This window comes from Notamacropus eugenii, chromosome 6 (assembly GCF_028372415.1).
Source record: "Notamacropus eugenii isolate mMacEug1 chromosome 6, mMacEug1.pri_v2, whole genome shotgun sequence".
Lineage (NCBI taxonomy): Eukaryota > Metazoa > Chordata > Mammalia > Diprotodontia > Macropodidae > Notamacropus > Notamacropus eugenii.
The window spans coordinates 86291004-86318613 of record NC_092877.1 but is presented as its reverse complement, the minus strand read 5'-3'; positions in this window follow the sequence as shown (position 1 = coordinate 86318613).

Genomic DNA, 27610 nt, shown 5'->3' with positions numbered 1-27610 from the left:
ATGGTGGGGTAGAAATAGAGACTTGTTAGAGCTCTCCTACAAAGCCCAGCCAAAAACCGATAAAAAATAACTCTAAACAAATTCTGAAGCTGCAGAACCCACAGAATGACAGATTGAAGGAAATCTCCAGCCCAAGACAGCCTAGAAGGTTGAAGGGAAGGATCTATCGTGCTACACTGGGAACAGAGCACAGTCCAATATAGGCCCCACAACACAGATGGGGCCTGAATAGGTCTCAAGGGAAACAAATCTCTGGCACCTGTGGAAGTTTTTAGACTTCACAAGCCCAAAATGCCAAGGACAAATTGGAAGGTCAGTGGAAAAAAGGATATGAGAAAGTATAGTGATCCAGCCCCAGACCCGGGGCAGAGGAGGGGAATGAAGGAGCCCACAAAAATAGCAGCAGCAGGGGCAGAGGCAGCAGTTGTTTCTGTAGCTCTAGGTCCACAGATTGCAGGGGAATCCAGAAGCTGGAGAATGCCCTGCATCCCCACTGTGAGCAGGGAACTACCTTGACAGACAGCTAAAAGGTCAAGTAAATGGCTGTGGAAATGAGCAAAAACCAGAAAAAGAATCAGACAATAGAATCTTACTTTGGTTACAAGGAAAATTAAAATACACAAACAGAAGACAAGAAAAACGTCAAAACTCCTATATCCAAAGCCTCCAAGAAAAATATGAATTTATCTCAGGCCATGGAAGAGCTCAGAACGGATTTTGAAAATCAAGTAAGAGAAGGGAAGAGAAATGAGAGTGATGCAAGAAAATCATGAGAAGCAAGTTAGCTGCTTGCTAAAGGGGACCCAAAACGCTGAAGAAAATAACACCTTTAAAAATAGACTAACCCAAATGGCAAAAGAGATTCCAAAAAGTCATTGAGAAGAAGAATGCTTTAAAAAGCAGAATTAACCAGATGGAAAAAGAGATCCAAAAGCTCACTGAAGAAACTAATTCCTTAAAGATGTGATGTAGGTGTTACCATGATCCTCATTTCTTAGACGAGGAAACTGAGACAGACAATGATTAAGTGACTTGTAAAGTGTCACATAGCTAGTAAAGATCTGTGCCTAGATTCCAACTCAGTTATTCCTGACTCCAGAGCTAGCATCCATTAAAGAACCCAGCTCCTCTTATTAGAAAAGGGTTAAAACTTTCAGGTTTATCCTAGAGGCTACTAGAGAATAGTACAGCAGATTTTTAGAGTTAGCTAGTTATGAATTTCCCTATAGGTTCAATCAGAATTCTTAAGAGGAGTGAAATAGGTTGATGCTACATTTTACAAGTCCAAGATTTCAGGTCTCAATTTATTAGTACACTGTGACATGAGTGACACTGTGAATTAAATGATTTGGAGTGGGCAGACATATTTTACATTTAACCTTTCAGCAGGGCAGAGGGAAAAAAGGAATTGGACTAGAATAAAATGTTCTAGATAAAATCATAATGCTAGAATTTCTTTGTTTTCTTTCTTTCCTTCTTTCTTTCATTTCTCTTTCTTGTATCCTTTCTTCTCTCTCTCCTTTCTTCTGTGCTTCCTTCCTTCCCTCCTTCCTTTCTTTCCCTTATTTCCATTCTTCTAACGTTCCTTCCTTCTTTCACTCCTTCCTTCCTTCCTTCCTTTCTTTCTTCTTGATTTCTTTCTTTCTCAGCCTTTCTATCATTTTGAAAGTTTAAAAAGTAATTATAATATTTTATTTTGACATAACAGACAGTTTTCAATAAACCACAAAACAAACTTTATTAAAAAGAACATTTTTCTGTAAACAATTATATAAATGGTCTTTTCACTGTTTTAATTTATTTATTATTAATAAATGAGAGAATAAGTACTTTATATTATAAAATATATGAAATATTTGATTGTTCATTTAAGAATCAGTCAAAGAGAATAATTAGTTCACTAGTTATGTCAATATTAAAAATAATGAAGGTGTGTATTTCTACACACACACAAACACAATCTGGAGTAACAGCCTGACCAAGAGGACACCATGCTTCCCTCAGAGTCAAGGAGATCTGAGATCAAGGTCAATTGTTCATATTGGTTATTTGATTCTGGGCCATTCATTAACTTAATCTTAAGGTGCCCCAGGTAACTATACTGCAAATGAGTTATTAATTCATATCAATAGACTAATTGTCTAATGAGATTATCATAATAATCAAAACAATAATCAATCAAAATGTCAATTTTAATTCAAACACATATATGTATGTATGTGTACATGTATTAATGTTTACGTTTATCAAAATATGAACATGTATGCATATAATGTGAAATGAATAGAATAAGATTTGTTACATGCCTGCTGTGTGCCAGGCACTGTGTTAAGAGCTTTGTAAATATTATTATATTTGGCATGCAGATATGTGGACAGCAGTTTCTATTGTTTATTGGATGTTACTTTAAAATCATTAGTCAGTTCGCTTTTTCTCTGAAGACAACATTATATATTATTATGTTAAATTTCTATTTCCATTACTATAAATGTGTGAGTATGTATACACAGAGACATACTTATTATATCTTAATGTTCCTAGGGGAGGTCCTAAATGAGCACAAAATGAAACAAATTTTCATGGTCTGAGAGACAGTTACAAGAAAGAAGACAAGGGAAAATGATTGATTTTTAAATGACAGCTGAAATGCTGAATCTGTTCTGTTTAAACCCAGAGCTATTCTTGTGGACTATAAGCATGAATTCTATGACTTAAACTTATCACAATTTTTTAGAAATTTATTCATAATACTTACTGCTGCATTAATTAGACTATTAAATTATTAAACTCTCACAGCCAGCGCAATATCTTGTGTTCCTTCTGTCTATTCCTATGATCACTAATAAATATTACTGATTAATAAACAATGATTACAACAAACTATGTTTTATATCTGGTGAGGTTTAGGTGTAGTAGTTTTGGAGGCAGGGCTGGGATTTCATGCTACCTAATATCTTCTTACATTTTTTTTCCATGACGTTGATGTTCACAAGTCTTAAATTTATTATTTTTGTGAAAACAACTTGAGGAAAAAAAAAACAGACTTCTCCAGTGTTCTCTGAAAATTTAGTTTTTAGAGTTTCTAAATATAACCAGGAGTCTGCTTTAATAATTGTATTAAATCCCTTTTCCTCCCTCTTCCCCATGTAGAGAGAAATTTATATGATTTAGAATGCAGCATACCATCTATTTTCTACCGACTTTTGGTGAATGGCTGTCAATATCAGTCTGGTAATTGCTTCTATAACAGCTAGCCTTTAGAAATAGCAACAAGGTTCCTTGGGCATTCTGTGTTCACTCAACTGATATTCCATATTCCTACAATTGGCTCTCCACATATGCAGATTGCACAATAGAATTCCTGCCATGTCTGCCTGCCATGGTGATTACTTCATACTGCTTTACAGAGCAGCATGCTGGGAGAGCAACTGGAACTCTCTTCATGTGTAGAATTATGCACAATCCATACTACAGTTGCTTGTCTTGGTTATGCCAGTCTCATGATGTTTCCTTTTTCTTATCTTTGTTTTAAAAATGTTATTAGTGAGTAAAGATCAATTTTAGGGTTAATGAAATCTTTGGAAAGAACCTGAGCTCTAATATCAGGACAGTGAGGAAGAGATGGGAATGAGTGAAGGCTCTCAGAAACAAAAGACATAATCACAAGATGAAAAAATATTGCTTATTTAAAATTGATAAGTGATTACTTGTTTATGTTTTTTAAAGTTAAGAATGAGATATTTTCATTGAACATATAAGTTGCAACACTGGAATAATCTTTACTTTTCATTGCCCATAGTGTTGATCATTTATGCCATACATTTTCACACATAGTGAAAGACTCAAAATGTCTTAGATAATTCACATGTATAAGTTTTATTTTTTCACAGAATCATAATGAATTAAGGGTAAGCAAAGCTTTGCCAAAGGTTGCCAGAATTTTGAGGGGCACTGATAAGAATTTTACTCTTTTTTTCTTTACATTGAAACAACTAAGTTTAATAGATAGTCGTCAAAACAACTTAGCTAAACTTTGAAATGTTTTCTTTCATGTCCTACCATAGCCACCTGGCAATTACTTTGGAGTAATCTATGTTCTTTGTTGCCCCACTCTAAACCAAATTGACTGCACATTATTATTTAAGGGATCCTTGGCACAAAAATTGCTGGTTATGTCTCTTTTGCCCCAACATTATTGGAAACTCCTTTTGTAGAAGTCATACTTTTCATTCTTAACTACATAGTGCACCCATATTAGATATTTATTGAATATGTTGTAATTGAGTATGATAGACTTTACAACTGGAATTTACCTTGGAGCTTATGTAGTCAACATTCTTAAAGCTAAGAAAACTGTGAGACTTCTCTAAGTTTACATAGTAGAATTTATTAAAAAAATGATCACCTCAAAAGGTATTGGCCTAGAAGCCATTTTATATAGAGAATCCTTATGCAACTTTGTAGTACTCAGAACTTTCATCACCTGAAAAATAATATTAATTGGAAGGACGTCACCTTATAATATGGTTTGGCTATCAGAGTTAAAGATGCAAAGGTCTAAAAACAGAAAGATTTAATTAAGCTTGAATAAGAAGTCTAATATATATATATGTATATATATGTACATAAATATGCTTATCTATTCTGTAAAATGGGAATATTAGACACATTTTCATTTTTTAATTTAATTTTACAAATGTTAAGTTTATTTTATGTGCTAGGAACCTCCCCTGATGTTCTCTACTGTGGCATTATCATTATAGATATATGGTGCTGTATTCCTGAAGGATATTCAGGCAGAATTCAGACTGGTAGTTATTACCAATCTGGAAGACCTTTGAAGACAGGCATATATCATGCAATCCTCTTTATAATTATTTGACAGTAAAGGCTATATTTTTTTACCTCAGGTATGTCATATCATAATAGCACAATTACATATCTTCTTAAAATGTTTCTTTTAGCCACCCTATTTGTCACTGCTCTACATTAGGTTCAGCATAGTACAAGGGAAAGAGTTCACTCTAATTTTAAAGTACTTCAGTTCAAATCCCACTGATGTGACTTTAGACAAATAATTTAACCTTCCAGAGCCTCAGTTTCTTTATTTGTAAAAGAAAAAGTTTGGGTAAGATGTTCTCTATGGTCCCTTCCGAGTCTAAAGCTATAAATCTATTATAAACCAGCTCATTTAGTAACTCATTCTTTCTTTACAACCAGACCAGTGCACATAATGATGGTACCAGTGCCCTAGAAGCTGCATATTCTACTGAATTCCTAACAGAAATAAAGACTTAAGGTTAAATTTTGAGCAGAGTGATATAGTTTGAAATAAAACACAACTCCTTGGGAATGGAAAGATTTGTGATTTTTTCCCCTGCTTAAACTGTGGCAACTCCTCCATTAATGTAGTTGGCATTTTGTGATTTAGTATGTAAGCCTTGAGAACTGCTCTAGGCACTTCCACAACAGAAGTTAAATGACTTTCCCATGGTTAAGCAACTAGTAAGAGTGGAGGTGAAATTTTAACTTATGTCTCCCTGTCTCCAAGGCCAGGACTGTATGGACTAGGGAATGTTGCTTTTTTCCATGTAGAATAAATTATTTGTTACGATTATTAATAAATTCCATTACTATAGACATAGAAATATACAGACAGGAAATTCTGTTGTTTCATCAAGGGGTTTCTATAAGGGATAATTAGAAAAAAATCTATTTTTTTCCAGATGGGGTTACTGTCAGCACAAGTCTTTAACGTGTCTTACATTTTCTCTCTCCTGAGAAGTGTTATAGACCCAGAGAGAAGTTGACAAGGAGGGTACAGATCATAAGAATGTTGTCAAGGCGTAAACCACAGTAATGGACAATAGCTTTGATGAGAGAAAAGAGGATCAGAGATCAGGTTACTACCTTGTCCTCAATAGTAAGATGCACTTAGAAAAGCTGTCAAGATTGGGAATGCCATTTAGTTGGGACTGCTTTCTCTCTTCGTACAGAATCAGTGATTCAAAAGGTTCTGTAGGGAAGAATGATACTTAATTTTACCTCTTTCAACAGAGAATGTAAATGAGAGTAGAAGGTGATTTTCTAGAGAACTGAAAAGATTTCTTTTTTCACCCTCAGAGGATTATGAGTAAAGATCATTTCTTTTATGCCCTTAGTGGGAACATTTGCTGAAAAAAAGACAACTTGCTTTGTTGGTTGTGTGTGTTTTTTTTAACTAAATTTAGTGTGAAGAGCTGGCTATTTTTGTTTTATTCTGGAGTGCTGGAAATAAAATCTATCTCCCTAGGACCTGAACTCCCACTATAGTTGTGTCAAATGTCTTTGTATTATAACCCTTACTACAGCCATTATGAGCTGGTGTGTTCTCAAAGACTGTTGAACTATGAGAAAAACACATCTATTTTCAGTGTAAATAAGTGATTTGCTTCTACACATTCACTTAGCTGTCACACATAATCCTCTTATAAAGCAGGAGGGAAATAATGATTAAAATTTGTCCACAGACTAGGAGTGGGCAAGATTTCATCATATAGAGCACCAAAGAATTTCAGAGCTAGGAAGAGACTTAGAAACTGTCTAATCAAATCCCTAAGTCCAGAAAGTTTTGAAAAGAGAACATTTTAATATTTTAGATCAAAATATCATTAAAGAATATTCACTGATAAACACATTTCTTTCTTCAAGGAAATTAGCTTTCATAGTTGACCTAGCAATGAGGCACCAAATTAATTGTTTTTCATAAGGACTATTAATCACATTGGTGACAATTTCTCACAATGCACCCACAGAGTAATTGAATATTGCTATTCACTTTGAGAATAATTTAAATCACCCAGCATGGTTAAATGCTGCAGACAGAAGAGGGTGTAAGAGGTTGGAGATGATCCATAAGCTAATTGCTAAGAAGTGGTGGCATTTTCATTTATTATAGACTGTTCAACCATTAATTGTGTATGGTGATACAGTTCAGTGGTATTTCTCATTGAACAAGTTACAAAGGTTGACTCACACCAAGATGAAAAGAAGTCAAATGTAGGGGAAAAATTGAACTGTAATCTTTTGTCAAACTCACAAACAATGTAATAAAAATAATTTAAGATTACAAAGTACTAGTCGATTATACTTTAATGAGAAAAGTAGATTTAAATATTATTGAAATAGCTCATCAAAGTAATGAAAACTGAGGAAAACATCGAAGTCTCAGCTTTTTTTTTTTTTTCTGATAAGTTAACATATTTACCAGATCTCTCTGCATTAGAAATCATGACAATTCTTGGCATTCTTTTTTACCTTTGCTTCACCAAAAGTCAAAATCCATCTGTTATTTTTTTTTACTTATTTTATTAAATATTTCCCAATTACGTGATTTGATGTGAGTTTTGTAGGTCTCTTGAATTTGACGTCTCTGCTATAGAGCATATCCACTAGAAGTTTCATACAATCCTGTAAAAAGACTAGTTTTTTCAGCCAATATAGTTTGTTCTTGGATCTGTTAATTGACTCATCACCTGCTGCCTTCATCCAGAGTTTTCATAGATGGTATGTTTGATGGGAAGAGAGCTGTAGAGGGTTACAACTGGGGTCAGTTAGTGATTTGGAAAATTCATTCCCATAATGTATTAATAGCATAGATAATACAGAGTACATGTTTCATTTGTTAATTGCAAAAAAAAATAAAACCTCAAATGAAACAAAAAAACAAAACAAAACAAAATTTGACTTGGTAGAACAAAATGCAGCTTTTCTTTCAATAAGGAGTCTGTCAGGTGTCCTTTCTCTTATCAGAAGATTCCTTGATAAATGCAAACAACAGTAACTTTGCTCCATTACCCTCTGACAATTAATATTAAGTGAGCTATGTAACAAGAAACTGTAGGATTACAATGATATTTTCCATGGTTGCCTATAACCTTTTAGGAAGGGGCCTAAAACGAAGTGGGATTCTCTATAAATAGTGATATAATAAACAATAAATAAATATATTTACATTATAAATAAATATAAAAATATTACAAATAAATATATATAATATACATATAATAAATAATAGTAATAAATAAATATAAACATTCTCTAAAATGTTCACTGCTTGTGGATGAATTTATGCTGATTATATTAAGCCCCAGAATATTATAGGGCATCCTGAAGAAGATTATTTGCAACTGATGTCATAATTATTGATACTGAAAAAAAAAAAAAAACCAAATGGCAGGGCTGCCTATCCAGATCAGCCGCAAAAACTCAAATAAAAATGGATCCCAACACGTTGCGTATTTACTTAGAAAAGTACAAATGAACATTTTCTTGCTTGTAGTGTATTATTATTTACTTTGTTAAATATTTCCCAAATACATTTCAATCTGGTTCAGTTCTTTTTCTTTTTTTTTAAATTTATTTATTTTTAGTTTTAAACTTTCATTTCCACAAGATTTTGAGTTCCAAATTTTCTCCCCATCTCTCCCCTCTTCCTACCACAAGACACCATGAATTCTGAGTACCCCTTCCTCTATTCTGACCTCCCTTGTATCATACCCTTTGCTTCCCTAATCCCCATTTTTTTCTCTTTTCTTGTAGGGCAAGATAGATTTCTATACCCCATTATCTGTACTTCTTATTTCCCAGTTGAATGAAAAAAACGATTCACAACATTCATTCCTAAACTTTGAGTTACAGCTTCTCTCCCTTCTTCCCTTCCCACACATCCACACTGTGAAGGCAAGCAATTCAATATAGGCTGTACATGCATAGTTATACAAAAGACTTCCATAAAAGCCATGTTGTGAAAGATGAACTATATTTCCCTCCATCCTATTCTATCCTCCATTCATTCTATTCTCTCTTTTGATCTTGTCCCTTCCTAAAATTGTTCACTTCTAATTGATCCCTCCTCCCATTAGCCCTATCTTCTATCATCCCCACACACATCACACTCATCCCCTTCTCTCCTACTTGCCTGTAGCGTAAGATAGACTTTCATACCAAATTGAGTGTGCATGTTATTCCCTCCTTATGCTAAATGTGATGACAGTAAGTTTTGCTTTTTCCATCACACCTCCCCCTTTTTCCTCTTCTTTGAAAAAGCTTTTTCTTGCCTCCTCTATGAGAGATAATTTGCCCCATTCCATTTCTCCCTTTCTCCTCCTAATATATTCTTCTCTCACCCCTTAATTTTATTTTTTAGGTTCCATCCCTTCCTATTCAACTCACCCTGTGCCCTCTGTCTATATGTATATAAGGCCTCCACCTACCGAAATACTGATAGAAGTCTTCAGAGTTAAAAGTATTATCTTTAAATGTAGAAATGTATGCAGTTCAACTTTCATAAGTCCCTTATGATTTCTCTTTCCCTGCTCCTCTTAATTCCTGTATTTGAAAGTCAAATTTTCTTTTCAGCTCTGGTCTTTTCATCAAGAATGCTTGAAAGTCCTCTGTTTCATTGAAAGACCATTTTTCCCCCAGAAGTATTATACTCAGTTTTGCTGGGTAGGCAATTCTTGGTTTTAATCCTAGTTCCGTTGACTTCTGGAATATCTTATTCCAAGCCCTTTGATCCCTCAATGTAGTAGGTGCTAGATCTTGTGTTATCCTGATTGTATTTTCACAATACTCAATTTTTTTTTTCTTTCTTGATGCTTGCAATATTTTGTCCTTGATGTGGGAACTCTGAAATCTGACTACTATATTTCTAAGAGTTTTACTTTTTGAATTTCTTTCAGAAGGTGATTGGTAGATTCATTCAATACTCATTTTACCTTCTGCTTCTAGAATATCAGGGCAGTTTTCCATGATATTTTCATGAAAATGATGTCTAGGCTCTTTTTTTTCATCATGGATTTCAGGTAGCCCCATAATTTTTAAATTATCTCTCCTCAATCTATTTTCTAGGTCAGTTGTTTTTCCAATGACATATTTCACATTGTCTTCAATTTTTCATTCTTTTTGTTTTGGTTTGTAAAATCTTGGTTTCTCATAAGGTCATTAGCTTCCATCTTCTCCATTCTAAGTTTTTTTTTTTTATTTATTAATTTTTAACATTTATTTTCACACAATTTTGGGTTACAAATTTTCTCCCCTTTTATCCCCTCCCCCCCCCAAACACGAGCTTTCTAATTGCCCCTGTGACCTATCTGCTCTCTCCTCTATCCTCCCTCCCTGACCTTGTCTCCGTCTTCTCTTTTGTCCTGTAGGACCAGATAGCTTTCTTGACCCCTTAGCCTGTATTTCTTGTTACCCAGTGGTAAGTACATTACATTTGGTCCTAACACTTTGAGTTCTAACCTCCTTAGCTCCCTCCCTCTCCACACCTTCCCCTTGAAAGACAGGCAATTCAATATAGGCCATATCTGTATAGTTTTGCAAATGATTTCCATACTACTTGTGTTGTATAGGACTAACTATATTTCCCTCCATCCTATCCTGTCCCCCTTTACTTCTATTTTCTTATGGTCCTTTCCCTCCCCATGAGTGTCGACCTCGTATTGCATTCTCCTCCCCATGCCCTCCCCTCCATCCTCCCCTCCACCCTGCTTGTGCCCCTGTCACCCACTCTCCTGTATTATGAGATAGGTTTTCCTATCAAAATGAGTGTGCATTATATTCTTTCCTTTAGTGGAATGTGATGAGAGTAGACCTCATGTTTTTCTATTGCCTCCCCTCTTTATCCCACCACTAATAAGTCTTTTGCTTGCCTCTTTTATGAGAAATAATTTGCCCCATATAACTTCTCCCTTTCTCCTCCCAATATTTCTCTCTCACTGCTTGATTTCATTTTTTTTAAATATATGATCCTATCCTCTTCAATTCACTCTATGCACTCTGTCTCTATGTATGTGTGCATGTGTGCATGTGTGTGTGTGTGTACTCCCACCCAGTGCCCAGATACTGAAATGTTTCAAGAGTTATAAATATTGTCTTTCCATGTAGGAATGTAAACGGTTCAACTTTAGTAAGTCCCTTATGATTTCTCTTTGCTGTTCGCCTTTTCATGGTTCTCTTCATTCTTGTGTTAGAAAGTCAAATTTTCTTTCCAGCTCTGGTCTTTTCATCAGGAAAATTTGAAAGTCTTCTATTTCATTGAAAGACCATTTTTTCTCCTGAAGTATTATACTCAGTTTTGCTGGGTAGGTGATTCTTGGCTTCAGTCCTAGTTCCTTTGACTTCTGGAATATCCTATTCCATTCCCTTCTATCCCTCAATGTAGAGGGTGCCAGATCTTGTGCTATCCTGATTGTATTTCCACAATACTTGAATTGTTTCTTTCTAGCTGCTTGCAATATTTTCTCTTTCACCTGGGAATTCTGGAATTTGGCCACAATGCTCCTAGGAGTTTCTCTTTTTGGATCTCTTTCATGCGGTGTTCTGCGGATTCCTTGAATATTTATTTTGCCTTCTGCTTCTAGAATATCAGGGCAGTTTTCCATGATATTTTCATGAAAATGATGTCTAGGCTCTTTTTTTTCATCATGGATTTCAGGTAGCCCCATAATTTTTAAATTATCTCTCCTCAATCTCTTTTCTAGGTCAGTTGTTTTTCCAATGACATATTTCACATTGTCTTCAATTTTTCATTCTTTTTGTTTTGTTTTGTAAAATCTTGGTTTCTCATAAGGTCATTAGCTTCCATCTTCTCCATTCTAAGTTTTAAAGAACTATTTTCTTCAGCGGGCTTTCAAACCTTCTTTTCCATTTGGTTAATTCTACTTTTTAAAACATTTTTCTCCTCATTGTCTTTTTGAACCTCTTTTGCCAATTGAATTAGCCTATTTTTAAAGGTGTTATTTTCTTCAGCATTTTTTTTGGGTTCCTTTAGCAAGCTGTTGACTCACGTTTCATGAATTTCTTTCATTTGTCTCATTTTTCTTCCCAATTTTTCCTCCACCTCCCTTACTTGATTGTCAAAATCTCTTTTGAGCTCTTCCATGGCCTGAGATTATTGCAAATTTATTTTGGAAGCTTTGGAACAAGAAACTTTGACTTTTAGGTCTTCCTCTGATATTATGCATTGTTCTTTCTCATCTGAAAGGATGGAATAAAATACCTGTTCTCCAAGAGAGTACACTTCAATAGTTTTATTTCTTTTCCCTTTTGGGAGGCATTTTCCCAGCCAGTTACTTGACTTTTGAGTTGTTTGTCAAGTGGAAAGTATACTCTGGGAACCTATAAGTTCTTAGTTCCTCTAAGGTGGCACAATCAGTGAAGAGGAGTTTGCTCCTCTCCTGGCCATGCTCTGGTCTGGGAGCAACCACAACCTTTTCTGCCCAGGAATATCTCCAGAGCCTCCACCAGCTCCATCAGTCATTGCTCCTTCTCATTCCATGGTTACCACTCAGGGTTGGGATCCGGATCAACTGCAAAGTCTCCCAAGGCCTTTAGGGAGGAGGGTTCCAAAAATGCATGCTATGCCACAGCAACTTCCACAGCCCTGGACCCAAGGCTAGGGCAGGACCCTGTTCCCTTCTTACCCAGGTTAAAGAATTTTCTCACTCACCATTGAAGCTATCTTTGGCATTTGCTGATTGAGAAATCTTGGAGCCACAGCTGCTGCCTGGGATTCCACCCTGGAGTCTGCTCCAGTCCTGACCCTGGTGCAGTATGGTCAAGGCTGGGCTGCACCCTGGGGTCTGTGCTCTGCTCTGCACCTGGTGCAATAGACCTTTCCTGTTGGCCTTCCAGGCTGCCTTGGGCTGGAAATTTCTTTCACTCTGTTGTTTTGTGGCTTCTGCTCCTCTAGAATTTGTTTAGAGTTATTTTTACAGATATTTTATGGGCTTTGAAGGTAGAACTAAGAGCAGGTCTGTTCTTCTACCCTGCCATGTTGGCCTTGTCTCCCCTTTTATTATTTTTTAATGAAACAGTTAAAACTATCCTTTTGTTATGTAAGCGGGAAAATTGTTTCTATTGGTACAAAAGACCTGAACAGCTGAGGCAAGTTTCCAAATAATTCAATCAAAAAATGAACTTTTGCCTCAGTTCCTTGTAGATGGTAAATAAAAATGACTTTGTATACTTAGGTATGGAGAAACTTGTCTCAACAATTTTCTTTGTCCTTCTTTTCTCTCTCCATATATACATATACATATATATATATATATATGTATATATGGAGAGAGAGATATAAATGAATATCTATATATATATACACACTATATATATGTATAATATATATGGAAACATGTAAATGTATATGAAACATATATGTTTCCCCCATGTATGTGCCTATATAAAATCAGCAAAGTAAGCACCCAAAATTCCATTTCACCAATACACTGATATATCGTCTTATATATTCAATGAACTACTTCAGATGCAAGTTGTCGATTTTGTGTTATTGATGATCTACTTTTTTTAAAGGATTGTTTTTGCCACTGTTCCTTTTAAATATCTAGGCTGCCCCAATAAAATCATTTTGTTAAAAACAAGGACAGCAAAACTAAACAAATCAGCATATTACCTGAAAATGTATAACTCATTTTGTACTTATTTTCTACCTCTTTTCCTATAGATAGGAGGCATTCTTTGTTACCATTTTTTTCTGAACAAATTGAATTACTTCAGACCAAAGTTCTGAAATCTTTCAATATTGGTTTTATATGATTGGGTTCATCGTAAACTGTTCTCATATTTCGATAAATTAACTTTTGTATCAGTTCATAAAAACTGTTTTTCTATTTCTCTCAGTTACTCATACCCATTGTTCCTTAGGATACCATGATATTCCATTGCATTCAATTTTCCTTGGAAAGTTTGGTTTTTCTTTTGCTATGAAAAAAATGTATTGACTTATCTATTTGTGGATATTTGAGAGGTTTTCCTTTGTCTTTGCCATACCTCAAAATATATGCCTAGGATTACTGGTAGATCAAACTGTCTTAATGCTTCTGAGTCGATATCTCTTAGTACTATTTCCAAAATATAAACAGAGGTTATTGAATATTTCAAAGTGATAGTTTCCTTTCTGCTCATACAATAAATGAAATTTTAGAAAGAATTTAATGAATTTCCTTTTACTAACAATTGAGTTAATTACAAAAAAACCAAGAGATATCTAAATGTTTATATTTTATTTTTAGCGATTTTATTGTGACAAGGAATGTATATGATATAAAAACACAGATGTATGATATAAAAACATTGATTGACATCACTGAACACTGGTCAGGAAATGTGTTAATTATGGTACCATTTAGATTCTTAGTAGTAAGCATTCATCTGCTTGAGTTTGTTTGAACTAGAGGTCATTTTCTTAGAGCTACTAGTGCTTAAAAGTTAATTTTAGAAGAGTAGTAAATTTTTAACATTTATTTTAGTTACATAAAGTATTTATTTTCTGTTTTCAACATTTGCTTCCAGAAGATTTTGAATTCCAAATTTTCTTCCCATCTCTCCCTTCATCATGCCCTAGAACAACATGCACCTCAACCACCCCTTCCCTCAATCTGCCCTTTCTTCTATTACGTCTCCTTCTTCCATCTCCCTTCCCTCTATTTTCCTGCAGGGCAAGTTGACTTCTCTACCCCATTGCCTATATTCCTTATTTCCCAGTTGCATGTAAAAACAATTTTGACATTCATTTTTTAAGTTTTGCATTCCACGTTCTCTCCCTTCCTCCCTCCTGACCGACCCTCGTTGAAAAAGCAAGCAAATCAATATAGGTCATTCATGTGAGGCCATGCAAAACACTTCCATATCAGTCAGGCTGTGAAAGACTAACCACATTTCTCTCTATCCTGTCCTGCCCTCCATTTATTTATTCTCTGCTTTGACCTGTCCACCCACAATAGTGTTTGCTTCTGAATATCACTTTCCCCAATCTGCTGTTTCTTCTATTTTTCTCCCTTTACTATCCTTTGCCCCCTGTCTTCTTGCAGGATAAGATAGTTTTCCATACCCAATTTAATGTGTGTAATTCCCTCCTTGAGCCAAATCCAATGAGAATAAGGCTCACTTATTCCATCTCATCTCCACCCTCTTCCCCTCCATTGTAAAAGCTCTTTCTTGCATCTTTTATGTGAGATAATATACTACATTCTACCTTTATCTTTTTCTTTATTCCAAGACATTCTTCTCAACACTCAATTTTATTTTTTAGATATCATCCCTTCACATTCAGCTTATGCTGTGCCCTCTGTCTACACACATATACACAAACACACACACATATACACATATATACATGTAAGCATTTATACATACATACACATATATAATACACACACATACACACATATATTCCCTTTAATTACTTTAACATTGAGAAAAGTCTCATGTGTTATAAATATCATCTTTGCATGAAGGGATGTAAACAGTTCAACTTCAATCAGTCACTTAAGGCTTCTCTTTCCTGTTTACTTTTTCCTGTTTCTATTGATTCTTATATTCGAAAGTCAAATTTTCTATTCAGCTCTATTCTTTTCAACAAGAAAGTTTGTAAGTACTCTATTTCACTGAAATTCAACTTTTTCCCTGAAACTTTTATTACATTCAGTTTTGCTGGGTAGATGATTCTTGGTTCTAATTCTAGCTTTTTTGACCTCTGTAATATCATATTCCAAGCCCTTCAGTTCCTTAGTGTAGAAATTGCTAAATCCTGTGTTACCCTGATAGTGTTTCCGCAATACTTGAATTCTTTTTTCTGGCTGCTTGTATTATTTTTTCCTTGTCCTGGGAACTCTAGAATTTGACTACAATATTCCTAGATGTTTTCCTTTTCAGAACTCTTTTGGGAGGTGGTTGGTAGATTTGTTGCATTTCTGTTTTACTCTCTGGTTCTAGAATATCAGCACAGCTTCTCTGATAATTTCTTGAAAGATTATGTCTTTTTTTCATATTGGTTTTCAGGTAGTCCAAGAATTTTTAAATGATCTCTCCTGGATCTATTTTACAGGTCAGTTTTTTTTTTCCAATGAGATATTTCACATTTTCTTCTATTTTTTTCATTATTTTGGTTTTGTTTTATAAGTTCTTGATTCCTCATAAAGTCATTAGATTCCATTTGCTCCACTCTAATTTTTAAGGAACTATTTTCTTCAGTGAGCTTTTGAACCTCTTTTTCCATTTGATCAATTCTGCTTTTTAAGACCTTCTTCTCCTCATTAACTTTTGGGGCCTCTTTTGCCATTTTGATTAGTCTATTTTTCATAGGTGTTATTTTCTTCAGTAATTTTTTTGGGTCACTAGCAAGCTGTTGACTCATTTTTCATGATTTTCTTGCATCACTCTCATTTCTCTTCCTAATTTTTCTCTACTTCTTTTATATGATTTTCAAAATCCTTTGTGAGATCTTCCATGACCTGAGACAATTTCATATTTTTGTGGGAGGCTTCGGAATGTAGGAGCTTTGACCTTGCTGTCTTCCTCTGGTTGTTTGATCTTCCTTATCCCCAGGGACAAAAGAAAATACCTTTTCAGCAAGAAAGTAGCCTTCTGTAATCTTAGTTCCTCCCCCTTTTGGTCATTCTCCCAGCCAGTTACCTGATTTTTGAGCTTTTTATTATGTGGAGAGTGTACTACCCCAAGTTTCAGAGTTTTGTACAACTTTTTTCAGAGATATCTCTAGGGACCTGTTAATTCTTAATTCATCCAAAGTAGTATGATCAAAGGAGAGCTGTTTCTTCCTCTCCTAGTCTTCACTCTGGTCTATGAGCAACCACAAGCACTCTTTTCTGCCCTGGAACAGCAAGTAGAATTCCTCTCCACATCTGCAATCAGCTCTGCCATGCCAGCACTCTTCCTCACCCCAGTACTGGTACCCAGGGTCAGCCACTTGATTCCCACACTGTCTCTAGGCTGTTCCTCAGGCAGCCTCTGCTGGGGTAGTAGCTGCTACTGTCCTGGGGCTGTGACCTGAACTGGGATCAGACCATATTCTTCTTTCATCCAGGTGAGAGAGCTTTCCCACTGACCTTTGAAGTTGTCTTCATAATTTGTGAGTTAAGAAATCTGAAAATTGCTGCAACTATTAGTGATTCAGTGCTCTGAGGTCTGCTCTAGGTAGGTCTGTGCAAGGCATGGCCCATGCTAGGTTGCACTCTGCTCTGACCCTGGAGCAGTAGAACTTTCCTTTGAGCTTTCCACATTGTCTTAGGCTGGAAATCTATTTCACTCATTTTGTGGTTTCTGCTGCTCTAGAATTTATTTAGAGTTATTTTTAGAGAAATTTTGAGGAATTTGGGGGGAGAACTCAGGTAGGTCTCAGCATCTACTCTTCCATTTAGGCCTTGCCCACCAGTAAATTTTCTCAAAGTATGAATCTTCAGTCAATATCCATGCATAGGAAGAGCTCTAATCAAGATATAAGATCTTATAGAAGGCAGTGCACATTTAAACTCTTTAATGGAATGTATTGGGAAAATGATTGGACCTGTGATTACATCTTTATACATTGTTTCATATGAAAGAACTCTTTCAATTAATGCAGGTTTGTGACTTCTCTGAATTTAACAGCCTTTAAGAATTACAGAGGATTCTGGGAAAATGACAGAGTAGTTCAGAAAATTTCCAAGCTCTCAAGATTTTTTCCTTCACAAAAGAAATAAGATAGTTCTCCTGTGTGATCATAGAGCTGTGAAAACAAATAAGAGTAAGGATTGAACAGGGGTCCTCTTGGGACACTCAGAGAATACCTGAAGAAAAATCTTAAGACTAGATTTCCTCTCCGTGAAGAGTAAACACCTTCAGGCTAGAGTCCATTTTAACAAAAAGTGGCAATCTGCTTAAACAACAAGAGGGAAGCCCTAGGGGAAGCTGGGTTCGGAGACTGCCCCTTGCCACAGGAACTTTTACTTCCAGGTCAGTGATGGAAATTGGGCTTCTAACCAGAGGAAGATGATAGAAACTTCTGCTGATGAGGACCTCTAGACCCAGCTTTAATGGAAATTTACAATGGGAGATCTTTCTCATTCATTAATAGGTCCATGTGACCTGCCTGGGTCACATGAGCCTGAGTCACATGGAGTTTATGGTGGGAAGAGTGTGCTGAATGGGTGGAACAGAAAGAGGCAGAGCTAGAGCACAACTGAGAAGAAGGCAGTCTTGAGAACAGTCTGAGCTAGGAAAGATGCAGCGCAGCAAACAGCTTGCTAGTGTGAGTGAAAGAGTTTGTTTCTTATTTTGCTTATGGCAGCTGGCTTGTGGGAAGCCTGGGAGAGGGAAAGATTGGTTACGGTGTTATTCTCTGCATTGTTATTGTGTATAGAATTTTATTAGTATGATGGATTTTGCTTTCTGGTGTCTGAATAGATGTTTTGAATCTGTCTTCCATGTGGAGGGTCTGTGGTATTTTGTGATTCACAATTGCTCAGTGATATTCATGGCTGCTGTAGGCACTGTTGATATTACATTAGCACTATGCCAGCTGTGCTGTAGAGAGTGGCAGGGACAAGAAGGAACGAGCACATGCTACCTGAGAGCAGAAGCAGTGGTATCAGGATGCCACTGATTGTGAGCTCATAGAGGAGACTGGAGATCTGGGTTTGAGTTCAAAGTCAGAGGGGAAAACTGAAGAGGACAGAGGCCAGAGGCACCATACTCCATACACAAGGACTAGAAGTGATTATAAAAATTAAATTATGACCAAAAAATTCACAACAAAGGAGAAAGAATTGAACCATAGAGGATTGCTGTGACAATAGAGAAGACTGGGGTTCATCTTCAGAGGAGGATTTTGAAACAAAGAAATCTTCTTCTGCCCCAGAGAGTAACTTCAAATGGTGATCTGAAAAATCACATGTTACTGGCTAAAAAATAGGGGAATAGACCAGTGGAATACATTAGGTACTCAAGATATAGTAGTCAATGAATATAAGAATCTGCTGTTTGATACACCCAAGGTACCCAGCTTCTGGGATAAGAACTCACTGTTTGACAAAAGTTGCTGGGAAAACTGCATAAGAGTGTGGTAGAAACTGGGCATAGACCAATGCCTGACAGGGTACATAAGAATAAAATCCAAATGGATACATGATCTAGGTATAAGGTCTGATAATATAAACAAATTAGGGGAGCAAGGAATAGTGTATTTGTCAGCCTTATGGAGAATGAAGAAATTTTTGACTAAGCAAGACATAGAGAATATTTTGAAATGCAAAATCGATAATTTTGATTACATTAAATTGAGAAGTTTTTGCACAAATGAATCCAATGCAACCAAGATTACGAAGGAAATAGAAAACTAGGAAAGAATTTTTGCAAGCAGTGTCTGTGATAAAGGGCTCCATTCTAAAATGTATAGAGAACAGTGTCAAATTTACAAGAATACAAGTCATTCCTCAATTGGTAAATGGTGCAAGGATATGAATAGGCAGTTTTCAGAGGAAGAAATTAAAGTTATCTATAGTCCTATGAAAAAATGCTCTAAATCGCTACTGATTAGAGAGATGCAAATGAAAACTATGAGGTATCACATCACACTTATCAGATTGACTAACATGATATAACAAGAAGATAATAAATTTTGGAGAAGATGTGACAGATTTGGAACACTAATTCATTGTTGGTGGAGCTGTGAGCTGATTCAACCACTCTGGAGAGCAATTTGGAACTTTTCCCAGAGGGCGACAAAAATGCACATACCCTTTGACCCAGAAATATTGCTTCTAGAACTATGTCCCAAAAAGATCATTAAAATGGTAAAGAGTCCCACATGCACAGAAATATTTCTAGCAGCTTTCTTTATGGTGGCTAAGAATTGGAAATTGAGGGAATAACTACCAACTGGAGAATGGCTGTACAAGTTGTGGTATATGAATATAATGGGACACTATTGTTCTATATGAAATGATGAACAGGAAGACTTCAGAGAGTCCTGGAACTATATGAACTGATGCTGAATGAAAGGAGCAGAACCAGGAGAACTTTGTACACAGCAACAACCACAGCATGCAAGCAATTTTTCTGGTACATTTAGTCCTTCACAGCAATGCAAGGATCTAAAAAAATTTTCAGTGGATTATTGAGGTAAAATGCCTTCCACATCCAGAGAAAGAACTATGGAACTGAATTGTAGAATGAAGCAGACCATTTTTTTCTTGTGTTATGTTTTGTTCTTATGGTTTCTCCCACTCATCTTAATTCTTCTATGCAATATGACTAAGGTGAAAATGTATTTAATAAAAATATATGAGTAGAAGCTATATAAGACTGAGTGGTGTCTTGGAGGGGAGAAGGGAGGGAAGACAGGGGAGGGAGAGGAAAATTCTAAGATATATGGAAATGATTGTAAAAAACTGAAAACAAATTAGTTTTAAAAAAGAAGAAAAAAAGGATTAGTTATGCTGATTAAACTTAAAAGTAAAAAAAATAATAATAATAATACAAGAAAAACAAGAATATTATGACAATAAATTCAACTAATTAGAAAAGGAGATCCAGAAACTTAAGGAAGAAAATGATTCCTTAAAAATCAGTATTGGGCAGGGGGAAGCCCGTGAAGTTATAGGAGATAAAAAAATAAAAACAAAATATGAAGAATGAAAAAATAGAAAAGAATATCAAACATCTCATAAGAAAAGCACCAAATCAACAAGAGAAAACATAAAAGTAATTAGACTACCTGAAATTTTTTTATAAAAATGTCAATACAATAATAGAAGAAATAATTAAATCATCCTGAAATTTTGGAACAAGAGGGGAAAGTAAACACAGAAAAAAAAAAAATCCACCAATCACCACCTGAGAGAGATCCTAAAAGAAAAACTCACAGGGATATTACAGTCAAGTTCCAACACCCCAGATGAATGACAAAATAATACAAGGAACAGCAACAACAAAATGCAATTTACATATTATAGTAGCACAATTAGAATCACACAACACCTAGCATTGGTAACTCTAAAAGATTACAGATCTTGGAACTCAATATGTCTGAGAGTAAAAGAACTGGGCTTCCGGTCAAAAATATCATACTCAGCAATGCTAAACATAATTTTGAAAGGAACGTAAATGGACATTTGATCAACTGTTAGACTTTCAGTACTATGTTAAAAAACAAACAAACAAACCCTGAACTCAATATCAGATTTAAGATACAAGAAGCAACAGAAAAACACCAAGGACCAATTACAAGGGATTCAATAAGGATAGAATGTTTACCTTTTATGTATCAAAAATATAAAACCTTTGTTTAAGGTTATTACTACTAATTAGGTAGCTTATAAGAAAGACCAGGGTAGACCTGAATATGACATGACTTCAACAAGTAAAACCATTCAAGAACAGCAAAAGAGTAATTATCTTATATAAATGAGGTGCAAGAGGAAGAACCCACATAGAGGAATTAGATGGGAAAGGAGGAGATGTTAGTTCTGGAAACCTACTTTCATCAGGAATGGGTTTAAGAGGGGAAAATACATATACATCTATGAGTATAAAATTCTTCTAAATTTAAAAATAAATAAAACTCTAGAAGAATAGAAGGAGAAAAGGATAAAGGAGGGAACTTTAGAGGGGAGGGTGAGTGAACAGGTTAAAAGGAGGTACAGAAGGGTGTTTGGATTTAGGGGAATGGGAATGTAAGGGAGGGATTGCTGGAGTGGGGGTAGGTTAAGTAATAGGAGGGCAAGAAAGCAGGTAGAAGTAAAGTAGAGGAGTTAGGAGAAAGAGGAAAAAAGGTATGCACAAATATAAAAACAAGATTAGGAGTAGAATCTCTTAGGGAAAGTATATGTTTGCATATATATGTATGTATATATGTATATGTGTTTGAATTTGTATGTATTTATACCTGTGTGTGTGTGTGTGTGTGTGTGTGTGTGTAGTGGCCTTGAGGGGATGGTTAGAGAGGAAGAAGGAGGAAAAAGAACAAAAGAAAAAGTGTACTGTGGAGAACAAAAGAAAACCTACAAGGAAACAGAAAAAATGGACAGCTTTCAACAACATACAGTATTTAATATATAGGCTTTCTTGGAATCTTAAGTTATTCCTATATATTTTGAATCCTCTCTTATGTTCTGCTCTACACCTGGCATGTTTTTTTTTTAATTTTCTTTTATTTATATTTAAGATTATATTGTTTCTTTTTCTTTTTTATATATTTAAGCTTTAGTATTTTTCTAAAATTTCAAAAAAAAAAAAATTAAAAGTAAGGGAAGAAAGAGAATTGCCTTAGCCACTGAGATGTTAAGCAACTTGTTCAGGGTCATACAGGAATTGCTTCAGAAGCAGTTTAAAAATCCAAGTTTTCCTGACTCCCAGGCTAGATTTCTATCTGCTACTGCCTCAAATGATAGAATTATAGATAGAAACTAATTCATGAATTAACCAAATTGTTAATTACTTCCTTTCCCTACTATTGTGCCCTCATTACAATCAGCAAACAACCCCTTCAAAAGTACTTGGGAGTATACCACACCCTCTAGGCTTCTCCTAAGATTTGAAGAGCAGTTCTTTCCAGACAACCACTGCTGCTTCCAGAATACTCCTTGTAGCCATCATTGAGAAGAGCGTCCCTTAAGGAGCTGTCGTCCCTTGCTGTTATAATATAAAGTCCAAGAGAGAAGAAATGATCTGTTTTTCTATGTTTCCCAGTGTACATTGTAAGTACTTAAAATATTTTTATTCATTCATTCATTAATTCATTCACCTTCTATATAGAAATGCCCTTGAAAAATCTGAATGGAATGTGCCCTCTCTCTATGTACATCTTCTAATTAAGTGTTATATTTATTTTGCATGTATCTTGAATATTATTGTATGTATATATGTATGCATTAATAAATATATGTATGTTTTAAATATGATTTTGTGTATGCATACATATGTGTGTATTTCTATCTGCATGTGCTTTAAATTTGCTTAGCATTTGAATATAAGCTCCTTATAAGTTCATTTGTTTCATTCTTTGGATTTTTATCCCTATCTACTTCCACAGTGTTTGGCCCAAAATGGGTACCTAATAAATGCTTGTCAATTGATTGATTGATTCTTTGGGCTTGAAGGAGTGGTTTAAATTGGTTCATGGTTATTCATTTAAGAACCATTATGCTCCTGATATGTATTAGACCCTACATGTATCGGTCCTTTCCTAAGTATAAGTGGATTGAGTGGGTAGATATTCATTGAAAAGTGACTAAAGGTGGTAGCTCTGAATTCATATCTTTATAATCATATCCCATCCTCCAACTCTGCCATCCCCTCCACACATAAACACACCATTTTTTAGAGAGAATGTTTCCATTAAAATGATAGGGATTTCTTTAATCTGTGTAGCATATAGACAGGTAATTCTATTTTTTTCCTCCAGATCTACCCCATTGATCGTGAAATCCCCATGGAAAAAGGGTAAGTATTTGAAAGACTTCTTCACCCACCTCTCTTATGATGTTCATCTGATCCCCAAGACATCTGGGCCATCACTAAGCATCCCTGAGTTATCTGTCACATAGAGATATCTGCAAAGTCATGTTTCCATACTCATTACATCCTAGATTTAGAGCTTAAAAGTCCAATTACCCTCATTTTATAGATACAGAAGCTATGCCACAAAGAAATTAAGTGACTTTCTTATAGTCATAGAGCCAGAAAATATCTTAGGTGAGATCTGAAAGGATGTGTTTCTGATTTCATGACCAGTGATCTACCTACTACTCCCACAGCCTCTACAACTATATTATCATACAATAAGTAGTACTTTTAAAATTACTTAACTATGAACAACATAATTAATATACAAGTTACACAAATTACTCATGATAATTAGTCCCTCAGATAAATGTCATTCTACTTTTTGTTCCAACACAAGGTTCTATTTTCTTCTAAACATTATAACAAGATATCATGTTGAGTTCATTCCAACCTGTAGAGAGTAGGTTACACATTATATTATCTTTAGTAATAAATTTTGAGTGTACATTTTAGGAAAATTAGAATAATCTTGAGTATTTTATACAGTATTGTATTGCCTATATATGTGTGAGTAAGTGGAATTTTTGTTTTCCTTTTTTGTGTCTACTCAACTTAAAAAATGAGAAATTGGCCCTGTGAAATAGTAATTGATGTCTTGGAAAATAAATAAGTCACCTACTGTTTGATAGTTAAAAACTTTACAAGATTTCTCAACTCAATCCTCAGTAGGATGTTTCCTAAATTCAATGAGTATATAAACTCATCTGACATGAACCACTTATTGTAATTTGAATTGGAAAATGCTTTGATTAGACAGGAAGCAGGATGTGAGAGATGAGATGCTATTAGCATTCTTTTCTAAAAGTAGCTTAGACATATAGTAAAAGAGAGTTAAGAAGTAATTTAATTACCTTCATATTCTCCAAAAAATTTTAACAGGAGGTAAATAACAGTGGCTCTCTACAAAGTACATGGTACCCCTGTGGTAAAATATATCATGGACATACCTCTGTAGAAACAATCAAATATTTTAATATGATATAGACCAGTGTATGAAAGAATGTTAATTGTTTTATGGCACAAGCCTTCTAGTTCAACAAGTTATTACACCCAAATACAACAATTCATGATGTTCATTGTATTGTAATGCATATAGATTTCTAGCTATTCATTTCTGACTAACCAAAATAACTTTGTTCCCCCCCTCCACAGAGAGTTAATATACATCCCTCCCTCCCTGCATCCCAACCTCAAATATCAGACAGAAGAAGCTGTGTGAGATTCTTGGGGAGTTTCCATATCACAGTACAATGGCTATTGATGTAGGAACTGGGATAGTATGATGATAGAGGGTGCTTAGGAACTGTGAAGGATAGGAATTGGTCTAGTATTTCTCTTTAGTGAGGAAATTTAATCTACCACTGCATGTTGACAACTTGCGTGCAACTTATGGTCTTAGAGAATTTCCTAAAACAATAAGATATTAGTGACTAACACTGGATCATAAGAGTTTAAAGGCAGGACTTCAATCCAGGTTGTCATGGCTCCAACATCAGCTGCTATAATCAACCTTTATTTACATACAATAAACATTTATTAAGTGCACTTGGAGACAACAAACCAATAAATATGTATAAACAGGCTATATACAGGATTAATAGAACTAATTTAGAAAGAAAGACACTAGAAGTAAGAGTGTTTGGTAAAGATTCCTGTAAAAGTTGGGATTTTAGTTGGGATTTAAAGAACTCCAAGAGAGGTCAGTAGTTGGAGGCGAAGACAAAGAGCATCCCAGTCGTGGGGGACAGCCGGAGAAAATGTCCAGAGCCAAAATAAGAAATATTTTCTTTGTGAAACAGCCAGGAAGCCAGTGTCATAGGATCAGAGAGTATGTGTGGGGGAGTAAGCTGTAAGAAGACTTGAAAAGTAGTAGGGGGCTAGATTTCATTGCTCTTTGAATGCCAAATAGTGCATTTTATATTTGATCCTGGAAGCAATAGAAACCCAGTGGAGTCTGAGTATGTGTTTGTATGGGAGAGGGGAGGAGAGTAACATGATACAACCTGCACTTTAGGAAAATCTTTCAGTGGATGAAGGTAGATTACAGTCAGGAGAGACTTGAGGCAAGTAGAAACATTAGCAGGCTATTATAATAGTCCAGGCATAAGTTGAAGAGGATTATTCTAGAGTGTTGGGAGTTTCAGACAAGAGATGGGACTATATTCAGAGATGCTGCAGAAGCAAAATTTACAGGTCTTGGCAGCTTATTGAATATTGGGGGTGACAGAGAGGTTGTGAGCTTGAGGGACTGGTACAATGCTGTTTTCCTCTATAGCAATAGGAAAGGTAGGAGGTGGGCAGGGTTTATGGAAAAGATATTAAATTCTGTTTTGGACATCGAATTTAAGATGTCTACTGGACAAACAAGTCAAGATGTTTGAAAGACAATTGGAAATGTGAAACTGGAGGCTGGGACAGGAGAGATAGATTTGAGAATCATCAGAATAGAGATGATAATTAATTCCATGGGAGCTGATAAAAACACCAAATGAAACAATATAGAGGGAGAAAGGAAGGCTGCCCAGAATGGAATCCTGAGGGACACCTACTATAATGTGATGTCTTTAGAAAATAAGTTACTAGTATGAGTCATTCATCTTGTCATCAGCTTCCTGTATACTCCATTATACCCCTCATTCAAAAAAGGTCAGGGGGAACGAATATTTTGAAATTATGCAGGGGTTTTCTTGGCTATGTAGTAGAACAATCTAAGTCTAAAAAGAGGAAGAAAAAAAACCTGGAAAGTGTCAAACCTTGGTACTTTGGTGTACCATATTGTTTCCCTTCTTTTAAATATATGATTTGGAATAAGGAAGGTCTACCTCAAATGCTGCCTTTTGACACATGGTAATTTTATGACCTTGGGTCAGTCACTTTTTCTACCTACACCTCAAACAGTGCCCTAATGAGTCATAGATGTACTAAGAACTACCTTGATGCAAAGAGTTACTGTATCATGAGCTCCATACTGATGAAATTTCAGTTCCTTTGTGTAAAGGAAAGAGCCTTTAGCCAGGGCTGAGTACTGAAACCAGTTCTCTTACCTTGTGAGAAATTTTAAAATTAAAATTTAACTATGAGCACTTTTATTTCAGAAATCAGCTATGACTTGAATTATTAGAGGGTTTTATTTCTTAGAATTAAAAAAGTAATAATGAAGATTAAACTTAAAATGGATATGTGAATACATTTTTGGGTAGAGCCTACTTGCTATACATTTAGTAGCACACCTCTACATTCCTCTATACACATTGCTTAAACTCAATTTAAAGACTCAGGGAATGAAGTCATCATTGGACTGGAGCTCTGTTGTCTCTAGGATCATCATCATCATCCATCATCATCATCGTCGTCATCGTCATCATCTCGTTTATTGAACACTTTCAGATCTGCAAAGTACTTTACATCAATTATCTCATTTGAGTCTCATGACACTCTTGAATATAGCTATCATTTAACACAGTCTTAATTTAGAGATAAAGAATCAAAGGACAGAGAAATGAAATGATTTGCTTAAAGTAATACAGCTGGTTAGTGGCTCAGCAGGAACTCAGATGTCTTACATTTTATTCCTGGATTCTTTCCCTAAACCATACACTCCTGGTATTGCTATGTGAATGACTACTGCTGAGAAGGAAGAAAGAAAGGAAAGAAAGTAGAAAGAAGGACTAGTTAATTCTTGGGATGCAAGAAAGATACTATAGGAAGACTGAAAGAAAGGAGTATAAATAAGACTAGTTGGGAATCTTTTTATCCTGGTAATCACTGCAATATCTCTGTAATTTTACTGTTATTAATGATCCTAGATCTTGCCTCAAGTATTCTGGTTCTTGGCCATATCCTCTGTTTAGTCGTTAGACAGAAAACGACTCCTACTGCTACTACTACTGCTACCACTACCATTAGTGCTGTGCTGCTGCTGCTGCTGCTATTACTAATAAATGGGAGTATGATTTTAAAGGAACAACAGTATTATGGAGCTATTTTAAGCACTTCACAATTTCTCAAAAATTTTCATGAAGTGTTATTTTTCTCTACCCCAAAATAAAATGCATGAGAAATAATGGTTTTGATCATGAATAAATAAATGAATGAATGAAATCATTTATTAAGTGTTTATTATGTGCTAAGCAGTGTGTTAAATCCTTGGGATACTAACAGAAAAGTAAGATAGTCCTTTTGCTTAAGGAGTTCATACATGGAAGGT